The sequence below is a fragment of the Triticum aestivum genome, chromosome 3B, assembly GCF_018294505.1.
Source record: "Triticum aestivum cultivar Chinese Spring chromosome 3B, IWGSC CS RefSeq v2.1, whole genome shotgun sequence".
Classification (NCBI taxonomy): Eukaryota; Viridiplantae; Streptophyta; class Magnoliopsida; order Poales; family Poaceae; genus Triticum; species Triticum aestivum.
In genome coordinates this window covers 775083236-775103802 of record NC_057801.1, presented here as the reverse complement: position 1 = coordinate 775103802, position 20567 = coordinate 775083236, and positions in this window count along the sequence as shown.

Genomic DNA, 20567 nt, shown 5'->3' with positions numbered 1-20567 from the left:
ATACCTCATGTTCTACCAAAACTGAGCATCTGTCTAGTATTTCTTGAAATAAAATCTTCACATGTATATTATGCTTTTCAGAACCATATTCATGCTTCCTAATTCTAGTAGACATGGTGAAGATTCAGAAATAAAATCTAACAAATTATAAGTGACCATTGATCAAACAGAATCTAATTAGTTTCTAATAGTATCGATCGCTAGATGACTAGATCATTCAAATACAAAGAAAATGAATTGAAAAAAGAACCTTGCTATTGGAGATTAGAACATAGTCCGTAGTTTGGCCGGATGTGTTCCTCAATCCTGATTGAAGCAACCAACGGATCCGTAGTCCATACTGTTGCATCTTCACGCAGCAAGACGATCAGCAATCGATTGGATCGGAGGTGACTGCGCTGGTGCCGGCACGACTGCTAGGGCCGCGCATAGGGCGTGGGTTTGGTGCTTCGTCAATCTCGGATCGCCGGTCGCGAGACCGAGACGTGAGTTTGCTGCCAGTTCGGCTGCAATCGCTAGAATCTAGCGATCTGTATTCAGTGTTCCGATGGGCCTCTAACCTTCTTTTTTTCTGTAAATATATGTTATTTGGGCCTCTATAACTAGCAGCTCGGACGCCCCATATGCAGCAAAAACTCCACGTAAAATCTAGTCAACACACGTACGTCAGTTTTCTAGTTTTTCTAGCGATCTTTCAGCGGAAGGAGGTATCGTACACGAAGCGGATTTTCTCTCGATGGAGGCCCCACGATTTTGGAGGCCCTGTGCGGTCGCTCAACTCGCTCCCCCGCATTGACGGGCCTGATTAAAAAGGTAAAGGGATTGCAAAGCAATGAATAGACCTCACTTTCTACCAAAAATGAGCATCTGTCTAGTATTTCTTGAAATAAAATCTTCACATGTATATTATGCTTTTCAGAACCATATTCATGCTTCCTAATTCTAGTAGACATGGTGAAGATTTAGAAAAAAAATCTAACAAATTATAAGTGACCATTGATCAAACAGAATCTAATTAGTTTCTGATAGTATCGATCGCTAGATGACTAGATCATTCAAATACAAAGAAAATGAAGAACCTTGCTATTGGGGATTAGAACATAGTCCGTATTTTGGCCTGATGTGTTCCTCAATCCTGATTGAAGCAACCAACGGATTCACAGTCCATATTGTTGCATCTTCACGCAGCAAGACAATCAGCAATCGATTGGATCGGAGGTGACTGCGCTGGCGCCGACACGACTACTAGGGCCGCTCATAGGGCGTGGGTTTGGTGCTTCGTCAATCTCGGATCGCCGGTCGCGAGACCGAGACGGGAGTTTGCTGCCAGTTCGGCTGCAATCGCTGGAATCTAGCGATCTGTATTCAGTGTTTCGATGGGCCTCTAACCTTCTTTTTTTCTGTAAATATATGTTATTTGGGCCTCTATAACTAGCAGCCCGGACGCCCCGTATGCAGCAAAAACTCCACGTAAAATCTAGTCAACACACATACGTCATTTTTCTAGTTTTTCTAGCGATCTTTCAGCGGAAGGAGGTATCGTACACGAAGTGGATTTTCTCTCGATGGAGGCCCCACGATTTTGGAGGCCCTGTGCGGTCGCTCACCTCGCTCCCCCTCATCGACGGGCCTGGTGGTGAACCCCTCCATGATGGTGTCTAGATTGGATCTAGTGGTTCTGGACTTTGCGGCGGCTCGAATTGATTTTCATCGACTCCCCTAGGGTTTCTGGAATATTGGGGTATTCATAGAATAAAGAGTCAGTTCAGAGGGCACCCGAGGTGGGCACGACCCACCAGGGCATGCCTGGGCCTCCTGGCACGCCCTGGTGGGTTGTGCTCCCCTCGGAGCACCCCCAGGCGCCTCTCCGACCCACTGGATGTCTTCTGGTCGAAAAAAATCCACAAAAAATTTCAGTGCATTTGGTATTGATAACCTGCGATGTAAAAAACATGCAGAAAATAGCAACTGACACTTGGCACTATGTCAATAGGTTAGAACCAAAAAATGATATAAAATAACTATAAAATGAGTATAAAACATCCAAGATTGATAATATAACAGCATGGAATAATCAAAAATTATAGATACGTTGGAGACGTATCACCACCATATTCTATTCCACCTATAGTGTTATGTCCATGGCTCACGCTCATGCATTGCGTGAAAGTTGAAAAAGTTTGAGAACACTAAAGTATGAAACAATTGCTTGGCTGATTCCGGGGTTGTGCATGATTGAAATATTTTTGTGTGGTGAAGATGGAGCATAGCCAGACCATCTGAATTTGTAGGGATAACTTTTTTTGCCCATGTTATTTTGAGAAGATATTATTGCTTTACTAGTATGCTTGAAGTATTATTGTTTTTGTATCAATATTAAACTTTTGTTTTGAATCTCATGAATCTGAATATTCATGCCACAATAAAGAATACTCCATGGATAAATATGTTAGGTAGCATTCCACATCAAAAATTCTGTTTTTATCATTTACCTACTCGAGGACGAGTAGAAATTAAGCTTGGGGATGCTTGATACGTCTCCAACGTATCTATAATTTTTGATTGTTCCATGCTATTATATTATCTATTTTGGATGTTTTATATGCATTAATATGCTATTTTATATTATTTTTGGGACTAACCTATTAACCTAGAGCCAAGTGCCAGTTTTTTCTTTTTTTTTTCTTGTTTTTGAGTTTTACAGAAAAGGAATATGAAACGGAGTCCAAACGGAATAAAACTTTTGCGATGATTTTTTTTGAACCAGAAGACACCCACGAAACTTCGAGGGGAAGTCTGAAGAGTCCCGAAGAGGCAGCAAGCCTCTAGGGCGCACCCTAGGGGGAGGGGCACCCCCTGGCTTGTGTCCCCGGGAGTCCACCAACCTCATTTTCAGCTCTATAAATCCTCAGATATTCCTAAACCACCAGAAGCGGCACCAAAATACTTTTCCACCGCCGCAAGCCTCTGTTCCCGTGAGATCCCATTTTGGGGCCTTTTCTGGTGATCTGTCAGAGGGGGATTCGATCACGGATGGCATCTACATCAACCCTATTGCCCATCCGATGATGCATTCATAGCTAGTAGCTAGATGGCTTTTTATCACTCTTTGATCTTCAATACAATGTTCTCCTCAATGTTCTTAGACTTCTATCAGACTTTCTTTCGCCGTGTGTTTGTCGAGATCCGATGAACTGTGGATTTATGATCATATTATCTATGAATATTATTTCAATCTTCTCTGAATCTTATATGCATGATTTAATATCTTTGTATTTCTCTTTGAATTATCGATTTGATTTGGCCAACTAGATTGGTATTTCTTGCGATGGGAGGGGTGCTTAGTTTTGGGGTCAATCTTGCGGTGTCCTCACCCAGTGACATAGTACGGGTAGTGAGGCACGTATTCTATTATTGCCATCAAGGATAAAAAGATGGGGTTTTCATCATATTGCTTGAGTTTATCCCTCTACATCATGTCATCTTACTTAAGGCGTTACTCTGTTCTTATGAACTTAATATTCTAGATGCATGCTGTATAGCGGTCGGTTGGTGGAGTAATAGTAGTAGATGTAGGAAGGAGTCGGTCTACTTGACACGGAAGTGATGCCTATATTCATAATCATTGTCTTGGATATCGTCATAACTTTGCGCTTTTCTATCAATTGCTCGACAGTAATTTGTTCACCCATCGTATTATTTTCTTTCAAGAGAGAAGCCTATAGTGAAACCTATGGTCCTTGGGTCTATTTTCCATCATATATTTTTAGATCTATAAACCAAAAAACCCAAAAATACCTTGCTCTAATTTATTTGTTTTTACTTTGTTTTACGTTTTAGTAATCTTCTATATCTATCTCTATGAGATCTCATCCTTGCAATTGGCCGTGAAGGGATTGACAACCCCTTTTCCACGTTGGGTGCAAGTGTTTGATTGTTTGTGTAGGCGCATAAATTGGGGACTTGCTTGTACCTCCTACTGGATTGATACCTTGGTTCTCTAACTAAGGGAAATACATATCTCTACTTTGTTGCATCACCCTTTCCTCTTCAAGGGAAAAAGCAACGCAAGCTCAAGAAGTAGCAGCGCGCCCCTGGGGCTTGTGGGCCCCTCGGGCATCGTCTCGCATTGATTCTGATTCCTAAAAAACACATATATTCCAAAATAATTCTTCGTAAATTTTTATCACGTTTGGACTTTGTTTGGGATGGATATTATGCGAAACAAAAAACGTCCAACAAACAGGAATTGGTACTGGGCACTGGATCAATATGTTAGTCCCAAAAATAGTATAAAAAGTTTCCAAAAGTATATGAAAGTTGTAAAATATTATCATGAAACAACCAAAAATTATAGATACAATGGAGACGTATCAAAGACACCCACGAAGCTTCGGGGGGAAGCCAAAAGAGCCACGAGGAGGCCACAAGCTTGGAGGCCGCGCCCTAGGGGGGGCTCAGGGCTTTTTTTCCCCTCGGGACTCTCCTAACCCTAATCCCAGCTCCATAAACACCCAAATATTCCCACTACACTAGAGGGCACACAAAAAATAATTTGCCGCCGCCGCAAGCTTCTGTTCTCGTGAGATCCCATCTTAGGGCCTTTTCTAGCACTTTGTCGGGGGGGGGGGGGGGATTCGATCACGGAGGGCCTCTACACCAACCTTGCTACCCTTCTAATAAAGTGTGAGTAGTTTAGCATAGACCTACAAGTCCATAGCTAGTAGCTAGATGTCTTCTTATCTCTCTTTGATCTTCAATACAATGTTCTCTTCGATGTTCTTGGAGATCTATTCAATGTAATCTTCTTTTGCGGTGTGTTTGTTGAAATCCGATGAATTGTGGGTTTATGATCAGATTATCTATAAATATTATTTGAGTCTTCTCTGAACTCTTTTATGCATGATTAAGATAGCTTTATATTTCTCTCCGATCTATTGATTTGGTTTGACTAACTAGATTGATTTTTCTTGCAATGGGAGAGGTGCTTATGTGATGGGTTGAATCTTGCGGTGTCCTCACCTACTGACAGAAGGGATTAGCAAGGCACGTATTTGTACTGTTGCCATTAAGGATAAAAGGATGGGGTTCATACCATATTGTTTGGATCTTCCCTCTACATGATGTAATCTTGCTTAAGGCATTACTCCGTTCTTGTTAACTTAACACACTAGGTGCATACTGGATAGCCGTCGATGTATGGAGTAATAGTAGTAGATGCAAGCAGGAGTCGGTCTACTTGTCACGGACATGATGCCTATATCAATTGCTCAACAATAATTTGTTTATCCATCGTATGTCGTTCTTTCAAGAGAGAAGCCTGTAGTGAAACCTATGGCCCCCGGGTTTATTTTCTATTTATTATTTTTAGACCTATAAACCAAAAAAAAACTTGCTGCAGTTTATTTACCTTTATTTTGTTTTGCACTTTTACTTATCTTTTATACCTATCTCTATCAGATCTCACTCTTGCTAGTGACTGTGAAGTGATTGAGAACCCCTTTTTCACGTTGTGTGCAAGTGTTTGTTAGTTTGTGCATGTGCATCTATTGGAGACTTGGGTGTTCCTACTACTGGATCGATACTTTGGTTATTAACTGAGGGAAATAGTTATCTCTACTTTGCTGCATCACCCTTCCCTCTTAAGGGAAAAATCAATGCAAGCTCAAGAAGTAGCAACGGGAGGAGGGGATTAGGGCAGGGAGCAGTGCAAGTGGCGGCGGTGTGAAGGAGAGAGGGTGTCATGGCGAAGGTAAGGTGAGCATCATCTTGTTTTAAAGGAGAGGGTTCCAGTGAGAAATATCATGCTAAGGCGGGAAACCGAGCGGGAAAGGGACGGTCCGGCAAGAATAGGGAAGGGTGTGTCTTGGGATGAGGTTTTTGTGTTTGGGAGCGCGTGTTAGTCCAGACAACAACATTTCTTTTGTTCACATCTGGTAAGTAGTGGGGTGGGGTTTTTGTGTTTGGGACCACATGTTAGCCCGGCAACAATATTTCTCCTCCACATATGGGCTGGATTTAGGGAAGACCCAAATAGTTGAATTTTGGGTCCGAACAAGTCTGGATGTATGAGGAAGAAATGAGCTTTGACCTTAAAGACGATCTTAATCATGTGTTTGATTAATTTATATGCACTGTAGCTCGTAGGAATACACGCGCGTTCTACTAGTATGGGTAGGGCATAGGTATGAAATTGTGCCCATGAGTAACCCAATGAATACACAAGAAAAAATAACAAATACCCCCTCCGTTCCAAGATATATGACCCAACTTTATACTAACTTTGTACTAAAGTTAGTTAAAAGTTGGATCATCTATTTTAAAACGGAGGGAGAAATAATAACTCCTATAACATATATGGGGTCAACATGCAGCTTTTATGGCCAAATGCTCAATCCTTTATTCCTTAAACCAACCATAGCCGTAGGACCGCACCTAGAGATCACCAGTCCTCCTTCAATCTATGTGGTTCATCGAAATAATTAAATCTTGACTATTCAGCAACGGACTCTTGCCAACACTCGGACCAGTAATCCATAGTTCTCACATTTTGTGGACTATTGGATGGGTATAGAAAGTTTTTGTGGGTATGAGTTTGAGCAGAAAAAGGTTGTATCCATCCATACCCTACCTGTTGCCATCCCTAGGCACGTCCCATTTAAAATGTATTTTTCTCTTCTTATGTAGCAAAAGTGGCTCGTTACTTTTCTTTTTGAGACATCGCTAATTTTTTTCCTGAAGGAAATCCCCAAGGCCTTGGAGTGTGTTTGGTTGGCATCCACCCCACCTCACGCCTGGCCTGGATGCTCCCTGAAGTCTGCCTGGCAGTTGTTTTGTTCGTGTCCTGAGAGATACTCCTTCTGTTCGGAATTATTTGTCTTGAAAATGAATGTATCTAGAACTAAAATACATCTAGATACATCCATTTTCGCGACAAGTAATTCTGAACGGAGGGAGTAGAATGATGCCTGGCCTGGCTTGCGGAGGCCTGTGATGAGCCTAGTAAAGTTGAATAAAAAAATAGGAAAAAAGATGGATAGCTCAGGCAGCTGGATTAGCCTAGCCCCAGGCGTCCTGTTTCTTTCGCCTGGCCCATGCCGCACGATGCCTGGCTCCTACTTAAGATTTTTTTAATCGCTACTCCCTCCGTTCGGAATTACTTGTCTTGAAGATATATGTATCTAGAATTAAAATACGTCTAGATACATCCATTTCAACGACAAGTAATTTCGAACGAAGGGAGTAAATGACAAAGCAACACTGCAGCAGGGCAGCAACATGCCAGGGATGAACCAAACGCATCAATGCCAGGCTAGCCTGGGCAGGTGGGAAAAGTCGACCTCACCAGGCCGACGCCAGGCACTGAAAATTTCCAGGCAAGCAGCCCAGGTTGGGAACCAAACACGCTCTTGGTCAGTTGGGCCGGGAATGGCCGAGGGAGCCCATCACGAGCAGCTTGGGCGCTCTCGGTGGGTGGACAGAAACTTATCCTCGCCCGAGTGGGTCGGAGATCCCGGCGGCGCGAATCGATGGCGGCGGCGAGCCCTCCGGCGGCCACATTTTGACAGGTAATCCCGTCGCTCTCATCTTTCTTCCCCTCTTGTGATGTATGCTAGGCTTCTCTCTCTCGCGTGCGAGCTAGGTTCATGATTTGCGTCCTGGCTCCATCGCAGTGGATGTGGACGAGGTAGCCTATCACGGCAGTCCCCTGGGCACCTCGCCGCCGCGTCCTGTTCTGCAGGGGCATGGCACGGAAGCACTAGCGTCCCCTCTGTTGCTAGAGGCAGAAGGATCCACTGTTTGCTGTTCGAAAAATACCCCATGAAGTAGTTCATGGTCTGAATCGTCACCACTGGTGGCAAAACTAACTGATGGCTGTTCCAGCACTGGCTGTGATGCCTAAGGCCATCTCCGATACCAGACGCCAGGAGAGGGCGCTAGGATAAATTTCCCAGTAGATTGACAGTTTGTTGATCCAATCCTGTCATCAGGTCCGACTGGCATCGACGCGACAGCCGGCTCTATGCTGTTTTTTTCCCTCCTGCATTAGCTATGAAATGGGTTGTTGGTGCCTAGCACTTACCATTGGAGATGGAGAGGGAGCGCTTAGCCGGATATTTAATTTTTTGATCTCTATTTTTTTCTCGGCTAGTATCTAGAATTCTAGATAAGCATCTTGCATTGTAGATGCTCTAACTTGTGAGATATAAAAGGCGAAGGCCATTAGAATAATGCCACACGTATTTGCCTTATCATCAGCACATAATGTTTGTGCCTTTCTCATAACGTCTGTGCCTTTCTCAACCTTGGAACTTCCTGCTGGTGTAATTAGTAATAGCAAGTCCCTGTTTTGATTATTGTTCCCCTGTTTGTTTTAGGCAGAAATCCAGTCCGCAGTTAAAATGAGTAACCTAGTTTCAGTATGTTATCTTCTACTAGTACTGTTTCTCTTCCAAATATCTGGCAGCAAAAAAGATGCATCATATTTCGGCTAGCTGCGTGTGCAGGAGGAGTTCTGGTGAGCAGTACTAGATGAACTTAGTTTTAGGTTACCACCTAAAATAATATATGTTCCTCTGCTAGCCATATTAGTTGTAACCTGAATAGCCAGGGCAATTGTTTCAGCTTCGCTTGCAGCACACTCTCAGCCTTTGTTTGCTTTATGACGATTTGATCTTCCCTTCCTTTGTTAGCACTAGCTAAATTACTGGTTCATAAACAAAGCTTTAGAATGGATTGCAACTTCAATTTCCGTGGTTAACTTTTGTTTTTGTGTTGTTTTCCTGGTTTCTTATAGACATGCCTATTGAAATTTCTGAATAAGCTAAACTGCCTCTACAGTAAAATGGAGGGTGTTGGCTAAAATTATTTTTCTGTAGTAGTGCATGAATTATGGGTTTCATGCCAACACATATATGTTGGTGGAGCTGCCATACAAGAAGGGGAGAAACATGGAACACATGAACTACTGCCATAAAGGATACTGGTAGAAGTATTGTTGACATAAGGCGTGAAACAAGATTTGCAAGTAGTAGTAGGCATTGCGTAAGAGGATCATAAATGACAAATCGCTCAACGAGAGGACAATACATAATTATAGCAAAATATTAAACACACCTGACACATGGGAGCCTTGAATTCTATGCCGGCCCATGAACACACAAACACACCGGTAGCAGCACACCAGATTAGCAAAGCAAGGACAAATGTATCCGGCGAACAAGAAAACATGTATGCAACGATATACGTACCAGAGCTACAGTAGCTCACATGCAAGCACGCATGCAAGCACGCAATCTAGATTGTAAAATCAATCAACCACACACCCGGCCAAATCCTTGCACACCTGGCACTTATGGTTTGACGGTGTTGTCATCATTGTCTGGCGGCATCTGAAGCTTGTCGGCCAAGCTCTTGCCCCCCTTGAGCGAGAGCACGAGCCAGACGAAAGTGAGGAATTCTCCACCTTCACCCAAGCTCTTGGCATGCAGGTAACCCCTGGACATGCTGGCGGAGTAGCAGAGCATGCCCAGCCACACTCGGTACATCAGCATCCAGCGCCTATGTGTCGGCATCTTTAGCAACTCTTTCGCAAGCTTGCATGCCTCAGTGATGTGGAAAACTTCATCATGTTCACTCACTGACTTGTCCACTATGTCGTCAATGAGCTTCTTTACTTCCTCTCTTTGGCTCAGCTTATACTTCTTCAACAAAAAGCAGGTTTTTACTTCCTCCATAGCTTCGGAGATCAGATGGTGCCTGCTGCCGGTCAGCAGCATCTCAGGGTTCAAATTCAGCAGGTGCGCCATGTAGTTGGATATTGCAACTGTGCACTTCATATGAAGACGTAATGCTGGGTCCAACCTATCTTCTTGTTGTTGCTCTTCCTGTCCTTGTTGTTGTTCCTCTTGGATTTCTTCTGCTGCTATTCCTTCTGCCCCTTCTCCTTCCCAAAGAGCATAGGGGCGACAAGCAGGAGGAACCACTGGAGGCCCAGACTGCCCAGGACGAGGATACGTAGCTGCCATTCATCCCACCATCGCAGAAGCAAACCACTCCAGAGATCAGACATCTCCCTTCCCTCTCTCTTGGTATGTTGTACGTAGGTGTATCGCTACCCTATGTTTGTTTATCACAACAAGCACTCAAGCAGACAAGTAATTTCAAGGGGCTGTCAGTCATTGTCGTTGGCGTCATGCATGCTGTCAAAGCCAAAAGAAAAGGGGTAAAGGAAGGCAAAAGAAAAAGGGATAAAGGAAACACTAAAAGAAGAGAGACGCTCTTCACGGGAACACCAGTTGTGTTTGTGTTCACTGCTTCAGTGGAAGAAGTTGGACTGCGTTTGTTTTCACTGCTTGGGCTATATGGAAGGAGTCGAGGAGAGGAGTGCCCGCACTTTTTACAACAAATTCACTCCAGTTGCTCAGGTCGTAAATCAATCAACTAAAGGTGGATGTGGATTTTTGGCTATGTAAAATTTAGTTTTTCCCTGTCTTGCAGGCAGGCGGCAGCTCTTGCGCCTTGCTTTGCTTTGTAATTTTTCGCTTTGTTTCTGGTTTGGGGACGCCGTCTCTTGTTTTTGGTCGTGCGTGTACTGTGGATCTCTGCCCTTACTTCCTTCTCTAATTATGAGGCATGCAGTCCTCCTGCATGTTGATTTGAAAAAAGGAAATACTAAAAGATAAAGTCGATCGACATGCCCTGTATTTTATGTACGGCCACGACTTTACTGTCCCAGCCTTCTTCTAGCCATCTCTTTATTTTGGACTTTATTTCCGCATCAAACTTTGAATTGTCTACCAATTGAAAGTGCACTCCGGTAATAGCCATGTGATCCGAACAGATTTTTTTTAATTCAACCATCCAGAAATCAAGTATTTCCACTTCTCAAATGTCTTATAATACTAACATACATAGTATCGAAAGCAACGCTACTCCTCTACCTTTTTGACAGCCCATCTTTTTGTCTCAGTAGAGTCTTTCAGTGGCATGTTTCAGTCCTCTTCCCCCTGGGCAATCTCTTATTAACAACCTCTTCTCAACTTGTTTCACTATAAATAAGATAATACAATAATAGTAAGAATATTTTTCTCCCCGCCTAGCCCCGTCTCAGTGGTGCATCTAGCATCGCCGGAGGGCATGTGGAGGTGTGTTTTTGGTGGATCTCATGGGATTCGGTCGGTGCTTGTCTTTGGTGGACCTATTCTAATGCGGTCTTCGTTTGTCTTTGTTGGTATGTCTTCAGGTTGGATCCTTTCGATCTATGCGTCTTTTCAATTGCGGCGGTTGCTGTTCTGGTGCGCTGGTCTATGGGGCCTTAGCACGACGACTACTCGACTGTTTACTATAACAATTTTTGCTGGCTTCGGCGAGAGAGGGGCAGTGACGACGGCGCGCCTTCGGCTCGCTTCATTGTGTAGTCGTCTCCAGGTGGTCTACGGATTTGCGTGTAATTCTTATTGTTTCTGGTGTTCGTTGTACTGCCATGATTGAAGATGAATAGACTAAAAAATTTCTCGCAAAAAAAAATGCTATGATAGAAATCAAAAACCAAGCCGCACTAGAGATGACTTGGTTGAGATACATTTAGCCATTAGGGTGTTCTGACTTGAGAACATTTTACAAAAGAATTGAAGGCAAACGTCTATTGTACTTACAAAACTTGGCAAAAAGATGTAACTAAGCTTAGTAAGAACCAATTAAGCAACAGTCAAACCTGATGATATCTTTTGCTTTTTTGACGCATGAACAACATCAAACATGCCATTCCATGATATTGTCATGCACGAGCTATCCAGACTCATCTCTTGGCCTTGCTAGTTTAATTTATATTCTAGTTTTTTTCTTGCTTGCTCTCTTCCCATTTCTTTTGACCTCGGCAACACTGGTGCTCTTCGTGGTTGCCAAAAGAGCCAACTCTATAATCACGACTGACGTCATTGTGTCCTACATATTGCTCATAGGGCCATAACCATAGAGGTGGCATCTCTCTTCATGTTATTTGCATTAGGTGAACAATGTTGAAATATTAGGGTGGGCCTTGGGCCCATCTAACAATTTCTGAAAATCTCTATGGGCCCATGTGGGTTATATGGCACTAGGGGTGATGGGAAGTATAGTCCCAGCTTGCTAGCTGCAGAGGAGTTGGACATCCTTAAGGGATTTTCTTCCACTTCCACATTCTATTGGAGCTCAAGAAGAGAAGAGGCCCTCGCAAGCTCCTCCTCCTCCGCTGCCGCCAGCCTCGTCGCGACGCGGGTTGCGGTAATGAGCCGACACTAGTGGGAAACGGGGCTTTAGTCGTGGTTAGCGACGGCCTTTAGTCCCAGATCACCAACCGGAACAACGAAATTGGGACTAAAGGCACCCACCCTTTAGTGCGGGTTGGCCACAACCCGGGTCTAAAGTCCCTCCAGGTGGCCGCGAGCGCACGTTGGGGGCTGGAGGACCTTTAGTCCTGTCACCAACTGAGACTAAGGCCCCTCCACATGGCCGCGATCAAGATAGCGCCGGGAGCTGGAGGACCTTTAGTCCCGGTTTTTTCTTTTCATTCTGTGTTTTTTTAATTCTTTTTCATTTCAAACATAATTTAGGATATTACATACTGTACACATTGTTCGCACACGAACACGTCATCGTGTACCCTCGGCGTCGAGCGCAATACACAAGACACGCCGCCGAAGGAGGCTCACCGGAAGCGCGATACGCAAGACAATCCAGCGAGCTCTTATGAAGACCCGAAACCCCACGCGGCCGGGAGAGACCCCGTCTGGACGCACGGCGGTGATGGGCTGCCCTAGGTCGGTTCGCCCGCCCCTAGGACTTCGTAGATCGAATCTCTCTGAAGCGAAGAACACCGATGAACGAGAAGCAGAAAACTAGGGTAGGAGATGAAAGTTTGTAGATGGGTTTTGCAATTGTGTGTTGTTCAATGGGCCGTCACCTCTTGTCAATATAAGAGGAGGATGGACTTCCCGTACAAGAAAAGGTTGGACTTGAAATCACGTCCAAATCTTTCCAAAATTAACCGAACTCGGATTTAGGTAAGTTTGGGACATAAGTTCGGTTTTGGACTCTCACAGGCCACAAACGACCTCGGATGAAGATGGGCCCAAAAGAAAATTTATCCGTTTCAACGAGATGAACAACTTTCATGTTGTACATTTTTCGATTCGAGGCCATCTTCAGGGCTGAATCGCTCACGCAAGACAACCAATTAGTGGCGCTACCCACCAGACATTATGTCTGGTGGGGCGCGCCATATGTAGCCTCCTGACAGGGCTACATTCGAATGGCTCTTAGCTTTTGCATATGATCTTGCATTGAGATGATTTTTATATCCAAATCGACCGTTTCGACGAGACGAAGACAATTCATTTAAAAAGTTTTTTCATATGAGACAATCTTGAAGGCTTAATTGGCCAAATACTATTCTGAATACAAAATCTGAGTACTTTGAGTCTAGTTTCGGCCCTCGAGATGTTCACGTCGACGATACGGAACTTTTTCATGTAGATCATTTCTTCATTTGAAGCCATCTTAATTGCATTTTGTACCATGCCAAAATCTGGTATTAACACATGCCCCCCTATTTTTGGGCAAAACTTGGATGCCGAAAAATAATTTGCCCAGAGTTTGTTCTAAGGACGATGTCAACACTCCATCGGCCATTTACATGTGCTTAGGGCGATAATTATATATCAGACATGTATTTTCTTAGGGTGATAGTCATATATCGGCCATGTCTTTGCTTAGGGTGATAGTTATATATCGGCCGTTGCCTATCTAGACTTCTTGCCACACACTTGGGTGACACTTCTTTAAATACTTGTCATTGAGAGCTTGAGGTAACAATTTGCCTTGTATGGGTTCCACCAAATATAACTTTCCGGGAACTACTCTTGTAATCTTAAAAGGACCTTCCCAACTAGGAGACCACTTCCCAAATTTTCTATCTTTTGAACCAATTGGTAGAATTACCTTCCACACGAGATCGCCAACATGGAAATTCTTCAACTTGATCATCTTATTGTAAGCTCTTGCCACCCTCAACTTATCTCTCTCTATGGCCTTCAAAGCAGCCAAACGTTTATCGGTGACTTCATTAATATTGTCCAGGGTCTCTCGATCTGCAATCTCGGTGACCCACGTCCCCCACTGCCGCTGCTGGACCCCGAGGTAGGACTTCATCGGCCGCTGGGTCCGAGGGAGGACGGGGAAGTCCTCGAACCAGCATAGGGGCGCGGCGGCGGGCGGATCGAGGGACCGGTGACGGCGGATCGGGCCTGCGGAGGATGATGGGGACACCTCGGCGGACACCTCGCCAGCGTCGGGCAAAAAGGCCGCGATAAACCTCTTTTTGGCCATTGGCTACTCGAGCTCCCTGGCACACAGGCAGAGGTTGAGGATGGAGGCAACGGCGATGGCGGCGACCTACCAATGGTTTTCGAGGGTTGTGTGTGTCTATGTGAACGGAGGTTTTGGGGTGTGTGTGTGGAGGGGGGAGGGGGGGCAAGGTTGTGTTTGAGAAAATACTGCGGCAACCGAAAACTTTACTAGGAGGGAGTAACAAGGCGACGCTACTGAAAATTTGGATCAAGGGCGAGCAGAAATTTTTGAGATTGCGAGGATGCAGAGGCGGGAGTAAAATGCGGGGGCTACTGAAAATTTAAATCAAGGGACTGAAGCAAAGAGGGAGTAACAGACATCGCACACGGTCCACACATACTAATCGTGTGCTATCAGACATTAAAACCTTCCAGGCAGTAGATATTTTCAAGATTACAAGGCAATAATATTTTCGAGACCGCGAGGGATGCAGAGGCGGGAGTTTTTGGGCAGTGAGTTAGTGTGCTTGACACGCCGGCTGTGGACTGTAGCTGACGCACCTTCTCGCGTAAGCCATAAGCATACTATACACCAACGGTGCTCCAAGATATTTTTGTACTACATCTCACACGGTTGGTGATAATAAACTATGTGGGGTCTACTTGATTTAAATTACAAAATGGGATCACAGCGGCAATGGACGTTGTTTGAATTGCTAGACTTTTTATCTGGAGTGAACATGCAACTATATGTGCGTCGTAAAAGAATTGGAATTAGGGTTCGTTTGGACATTTTGTACATTAAATTGGTTTCTAGCCATTTCAGGTGCACAATTCAAAATTAAGCTACATGCACATGCTCTGGTGCATACAAATTGGTTGGAATATCAAATCTATGTCCTTCTGTGTATGCTTAGGTCCCATGCAAGAAATAAGAATGAATTTTTCGGGGTTCGTTTGGCCTTTTTTTATACATTAGCTGGGTTTTCTAGGCATTTTATGTGCATAATTCAAATTTGAACTACAAGCACATGCTCCAATGCACTAAAGTTGGTTGAAAAAATCACATGTGTGTCCTTGGATGAATTTCTAGGTCCCATGCAAGAGATGGGAATAAAATTCAAAGACCAGAGCACTATTGGTTGCCGGCAAAACATTGAGATACCTGGTTTTTAAATTCTAGTAAATCCAAAACTCGTCTGAAATTCATGAAACTTGGCATCCTATCATGGAGCGGCATCAACATGCCCTGGTGAAAATTTTGTCCCATTTGGGATAGGTTTGGCCATAAGCTTCTCACAAACCAGAGCTTCTCACAACAAGCAGGATGATTTCGATAGGGAACGTACCACCTTTGGGGACATGACGATATCAGTTGTCTCTTATTGCTTTCAAAAATTTTCTAGTGTCAACATAGAACAACAGGAGTGTTGTGTTTAATCTTGGAAATTTTTGGGGTTTGTTTGGCCTTTTTATACATTAACTGGGTTTTCTAGGCATTTTATGTGCATAATTTAAATTTGAACTACAAGCACATGCTCCAATGCACTAAAGTTGGTTGAAAAAATCACATGTGTGTCTTTGGATAAATTTCTAGGTCCCATGCAAGAGATGGGAATGAAATTCAAACACCAGGGAACTGTTGATTACCGACAAAACGTTGAGATGCCTGGTTTTTAAATTCTAGAAGATCCAAAACTCGTCTGAAATTCATGACACTTGGCATGCTATCATGGTGCGGCATCAACATGCCGTGGTAAAAAAATTGTCCCATTTGGGGAAGGTTCGGGCATAAGCTTCTCACAAACCAGAGGTTCTCACAACAAGCATGATGGTTTCGATAGGGAACGTCCCACCTTCGGGGATGAAACAATATACATTGCCTCTTATTGCTTTCAAATTTTTTTAGTGTCAACATAGACCAACAACAGTGTTGTGTCAATTTTTGTGATTTTTCGGGGTTCGTTTGGACATTTTCATGCATTAACTGGTTTTCTAGGCATTTTATGTGCATAATTCAAATTTGAACTACAAGCACATGCTCCAATGCACTAAAGTTGGTTGAAAAATGTAATATGTGTGCTTGGGTGAATTTCTAGGTCCCATGCAAGAGATGGGAGTGAAATTCAAACACCAGGGCACTGTTGATTGTCGGCAAAATATTGAGATGTTTGGTTTTAAAATTCTAGTAAATCCAAAACTCGTCTAAAATTCATGAAACTTGGCATGCTATCATGGAGCGGCATCAATATGCCGTGGTAAAAGATTTGTCCCATTTGGGGCACGTTCGGGTAGATGCTTCTCACAAACCAGGAGCTTCTCACAACAAGTATGATGGTTTCGGTGGGGAACGTCCCACCTTTAGGGACGAAAAGATATCCATTGCCTCTTATTGCTTTCAAAAAATTTCTCGTGTCAACATAGAACAATAGGAGTGGTGTCAATTTTTTGGGATTTTTTGGGGTTCGTTTAGACATATTTTATGCATTAACTACATTTTCAATGCATTTATGTGCATAATTCAAATTTGAACTACATGCACATGCTCCAGTTCATAGAAATTGGTTGAAAAATCAAATATGTGTCCTTGGGTGCATGCTTAGGTCCCATGCAAGAAATGGGAATGAAATTCAAACACCAGGGCACCGTTGATTGCTGGCAAAACATTGAGATGCCTGGTTTTTTAAATTCTAGTAAATCCAAAACTCGTCTGAAATTCATGAAACTTGGCATGATATCATGGAATGGCACCCGACATCCTGTGGCATTTTTCGTGTCCATTTTGAGAGAAGGCACACTCGAATAATGACATCCAACAAAGGCATTTTGAAAAAATAGCTGCCAATTTTATACCTCAAACCTTTGTATAATTTAAACCATGTGTGTTCTATTCACCATTCACGTGATGCCATGTGTCTTGGTTTTAATGGTTGTAGGAGGTGTCGTGCGGGCAGCTGATTGACCTTGACTGAACCGGAGGCGTGCGAGCGCAGTCCGGTGTGCAGGCTGACCGAGAGGCGCAAGTTGTCCTCCAATGCGAAGGCTCACGGGAAAGCGTGCGAGCTATACGCTGCGCAGGCTCACTAGGAAGCGAGCCCTTTGACTTCCATGGCCACCCGCCTTCCTCTCCATTAATGGCGCCCGAGCCGCTGTGTAATACGGGTGGCCTTACTGTTCGCCTTCCATTCCCCTCCCTCCCGCAGACGTCCACCAACGCCATGGCGTAGAGTGATCATCTGCCACTAGTCTTCAAGTTTGGTGAAGTCGACTCCGAGCTGGAGGAGATAGAAAATAAGGAGGAATGGGGCCTCATGGACATGGCCCAGAACGAGCTGGCCGTGGTGGTTCCTGCCCTCGCTCCCGTCCCAGCTCCCATCCCCACGCCCGCGCCAGCGACCATCCCCTTAGCATTGACGGGCTGGTCGCTGAGCACTATCGCAGAGCTGGAAGCCGCGGGCATCAGCGAGGTCTCCGCGGACCAGCGCGAGCTCGTGTACATGCCAGCGCTAGCGCCCGTGCTCGTGCTCGTGCGCGCCCACGCCCCTGCTCGTGCCCGCCCCTCCCCCCACCGCGGCGCCGGCCCCCGTGCATTTGGCTACACCCGTCGCACCCATGCCCTGCGCGCACCCCCTCAGCAGCATGGGACGCTGCCGTCGACTGCTACCTCTCAGTGGCGCTAGTTGCCGTCCTCCCGCGCCCCACTCATCGAGCGCGCGACGACATGATGTTTTATTTACAAGTGAAGAACATTTTGTGCTACCTTGAAGACTTTAACAACGGCGTCCTGGAGGACGACAACGACAACAATGGCGCGGCACGCCGCCTCTACCGCCGCCGGAAATAGTTTTTTTGGGGTTTAATACTGTATCTCGAATTCTCGATCATATGAATATAAATTCGCATTGTGACTGAATGAAAGATATGGTTTGAATGAACTTGCGTTTTTCTCTCTTAGTGTACAGACTTATCAAACAATTTTCTTTTGAAAAAAGTTAATGGTTTTTAAATATAAAACACTCATCACAAACGTTTTAGTTAGTACACCCGTATGCAAACCGACAACTTCCCCAGGATGCCAAGGGAAAATGTGCCGAGCATGATTTCTGCATCCCTTCAACGCAAACGGTTGTTTTGCATGACCCGTGTGCAACCACGTACAAACAATTGGGTAAGATTTGTATATCTGTCATTTTGGGTTTGTTGCCATTTGTCAAATGAGAAAGATTGACATTTGTATATCTAGTACATTGCCATTTGTCAACCTTGTAACACTGCGATTTGTCAAAACATGCAGCTAAAAATCACTAGCACTATCTAATTTTTGCAACTAAAATCACTTGCACTGTTCATATGGACACCACTAGCAGGCGTGAGTTGATGGACGCATATGCAAATGTACCATTGATTACATACAACAAGTCATCAAGCCACCACGACAACGAGGATACACGTTGGATTATAGATCATTTCGAACAAAACATTCTAGTAATGTTTTTCTCACACAACAAATAACGAAGCGAGAAAGGAACTTCAGCTCAACCACTCGTCGGCATTGGAAACCCTTGCTTTGAACCAGAAGTGATTCTCTAGGAAGGGCCAGCTACTGTCAATCTCGAGACCAACGCAGGACTGATCATCTAGGCTGAAGCGGCCTATGTCAGGACCCATATTGGGATGGTAGGGAAGCATAGCAATGTCCGAGGTATAGATACAGTTGCTTCTCATAAATGGTAGTAACGTTGTGTCAACAACAGCTGGATCGCCTTCCACCATCATTGGATAGTTTTGTCCAAGGAAGAGCGAGTTTCCTCCAAGACTTACAATACTGAACCAGGGAGAAGGTGTTGGCGCTAGTACACTAGTATCCATCCCGAATACCCTGCAACGGATGTTGGAATAGGTCCGGAGAGTGCGACAATGCGAGACAACACCTGCTTCCTTAGTAACATCAGTAGTGCCCTGTATACAGACAAGAAGAGGTGATCCATCGGAATAAGTTGCCATGCGCTACTGAGTATGTGGGTCCTGCTCGTGATCATCAGCATCGTCATCTCCCCCTTGGTTATAAATTTTTTCAAGTATAGGTGGTGGAATGTTCATAGGACCTTGGAAACCCAAGAAGGTTAATTAGTAAAGGGAAACTAGCTAACCCGCATGCATGTGGATGAAAGAATTATAATTACGGTGGAAGACAAACATACCGAAAGCATCATGATTCCATGCAAAAATAGTGCCACGAGTTGTGGCAGCAAACACAAGACCCTCGTATTGAATTGCATCACAGTACTCATCCGTTTATAGAAATTGATTTTTGAGCAATATCCATCCACGCGTGGAAGTAAGGACGGCAACAAGCTTGACGAAGATAGCAACAACTTCATAGTTCGTGTAATCCCAAGAGCGATTGGGAATTCGAAAAATTATTATCTTTCGTAGATGACAGTCACCATGATCATATTTGAACTCACGTAGAATACCGGTGTACTCAACCTCTGGGCAGTCGTCTGAGATTTTTGGAAGTGGAACCCGGTGACGAGTCTACACATTCACAAGTTCCAACTCGCAGTTGTAACCAATATAAACAATCCAATCTCCATTTGCGCCTGCCCAAGCCTTGCCCTCAAGCGATGGCAACTTAACATCATATGTATCATTATCAAGCGGCATCAACTTGCACAAGGCGAGGCTTCCCTCGTCCCCGCGCCAGTCAGCAGGGTCACGGCGAAGAATATAGGGGAGATCAAACCGCTCCTGGACCCTTGGGTTCCTTGTAATGATGTTATTAGTTGAGTCGAGAATTGTCTTGAACGAACCTGCCATGCTAGTTGAGGTGATGATGTCGCATCGATCAATGAGTTCCTCCACGCCATCTTTCAGATCAGGGCAAGAATAACGGGGTCGTTTCTGGATTGTTCCCTCACTACTAGGGAAAACCTTATACACAAAATCTTAGCAGCAGCGCGGCACAAAAAGAAGCGCTACTGCTAATTAGCAGTAGCGCGGGTAAGGAAAACTCGCTACTGATGCAAAATTAGCAGTAGCGCATGAGGTCTAAACCGTGCTGCTACAAAACTTGACCGACAGTAACCACCAACCTAAGTTTAGCAGCAGCGTGGTGTCATGATGCGTGCCACTGCTAATGCAATAGTAGTAGCACGCTTTTTCTCACGTCGTTGCTCCTAATTTTGAAATTGGCTACACGGCTGGCCCCGTTTAGTAGTAGCGCGTGTGAGAAGAGCG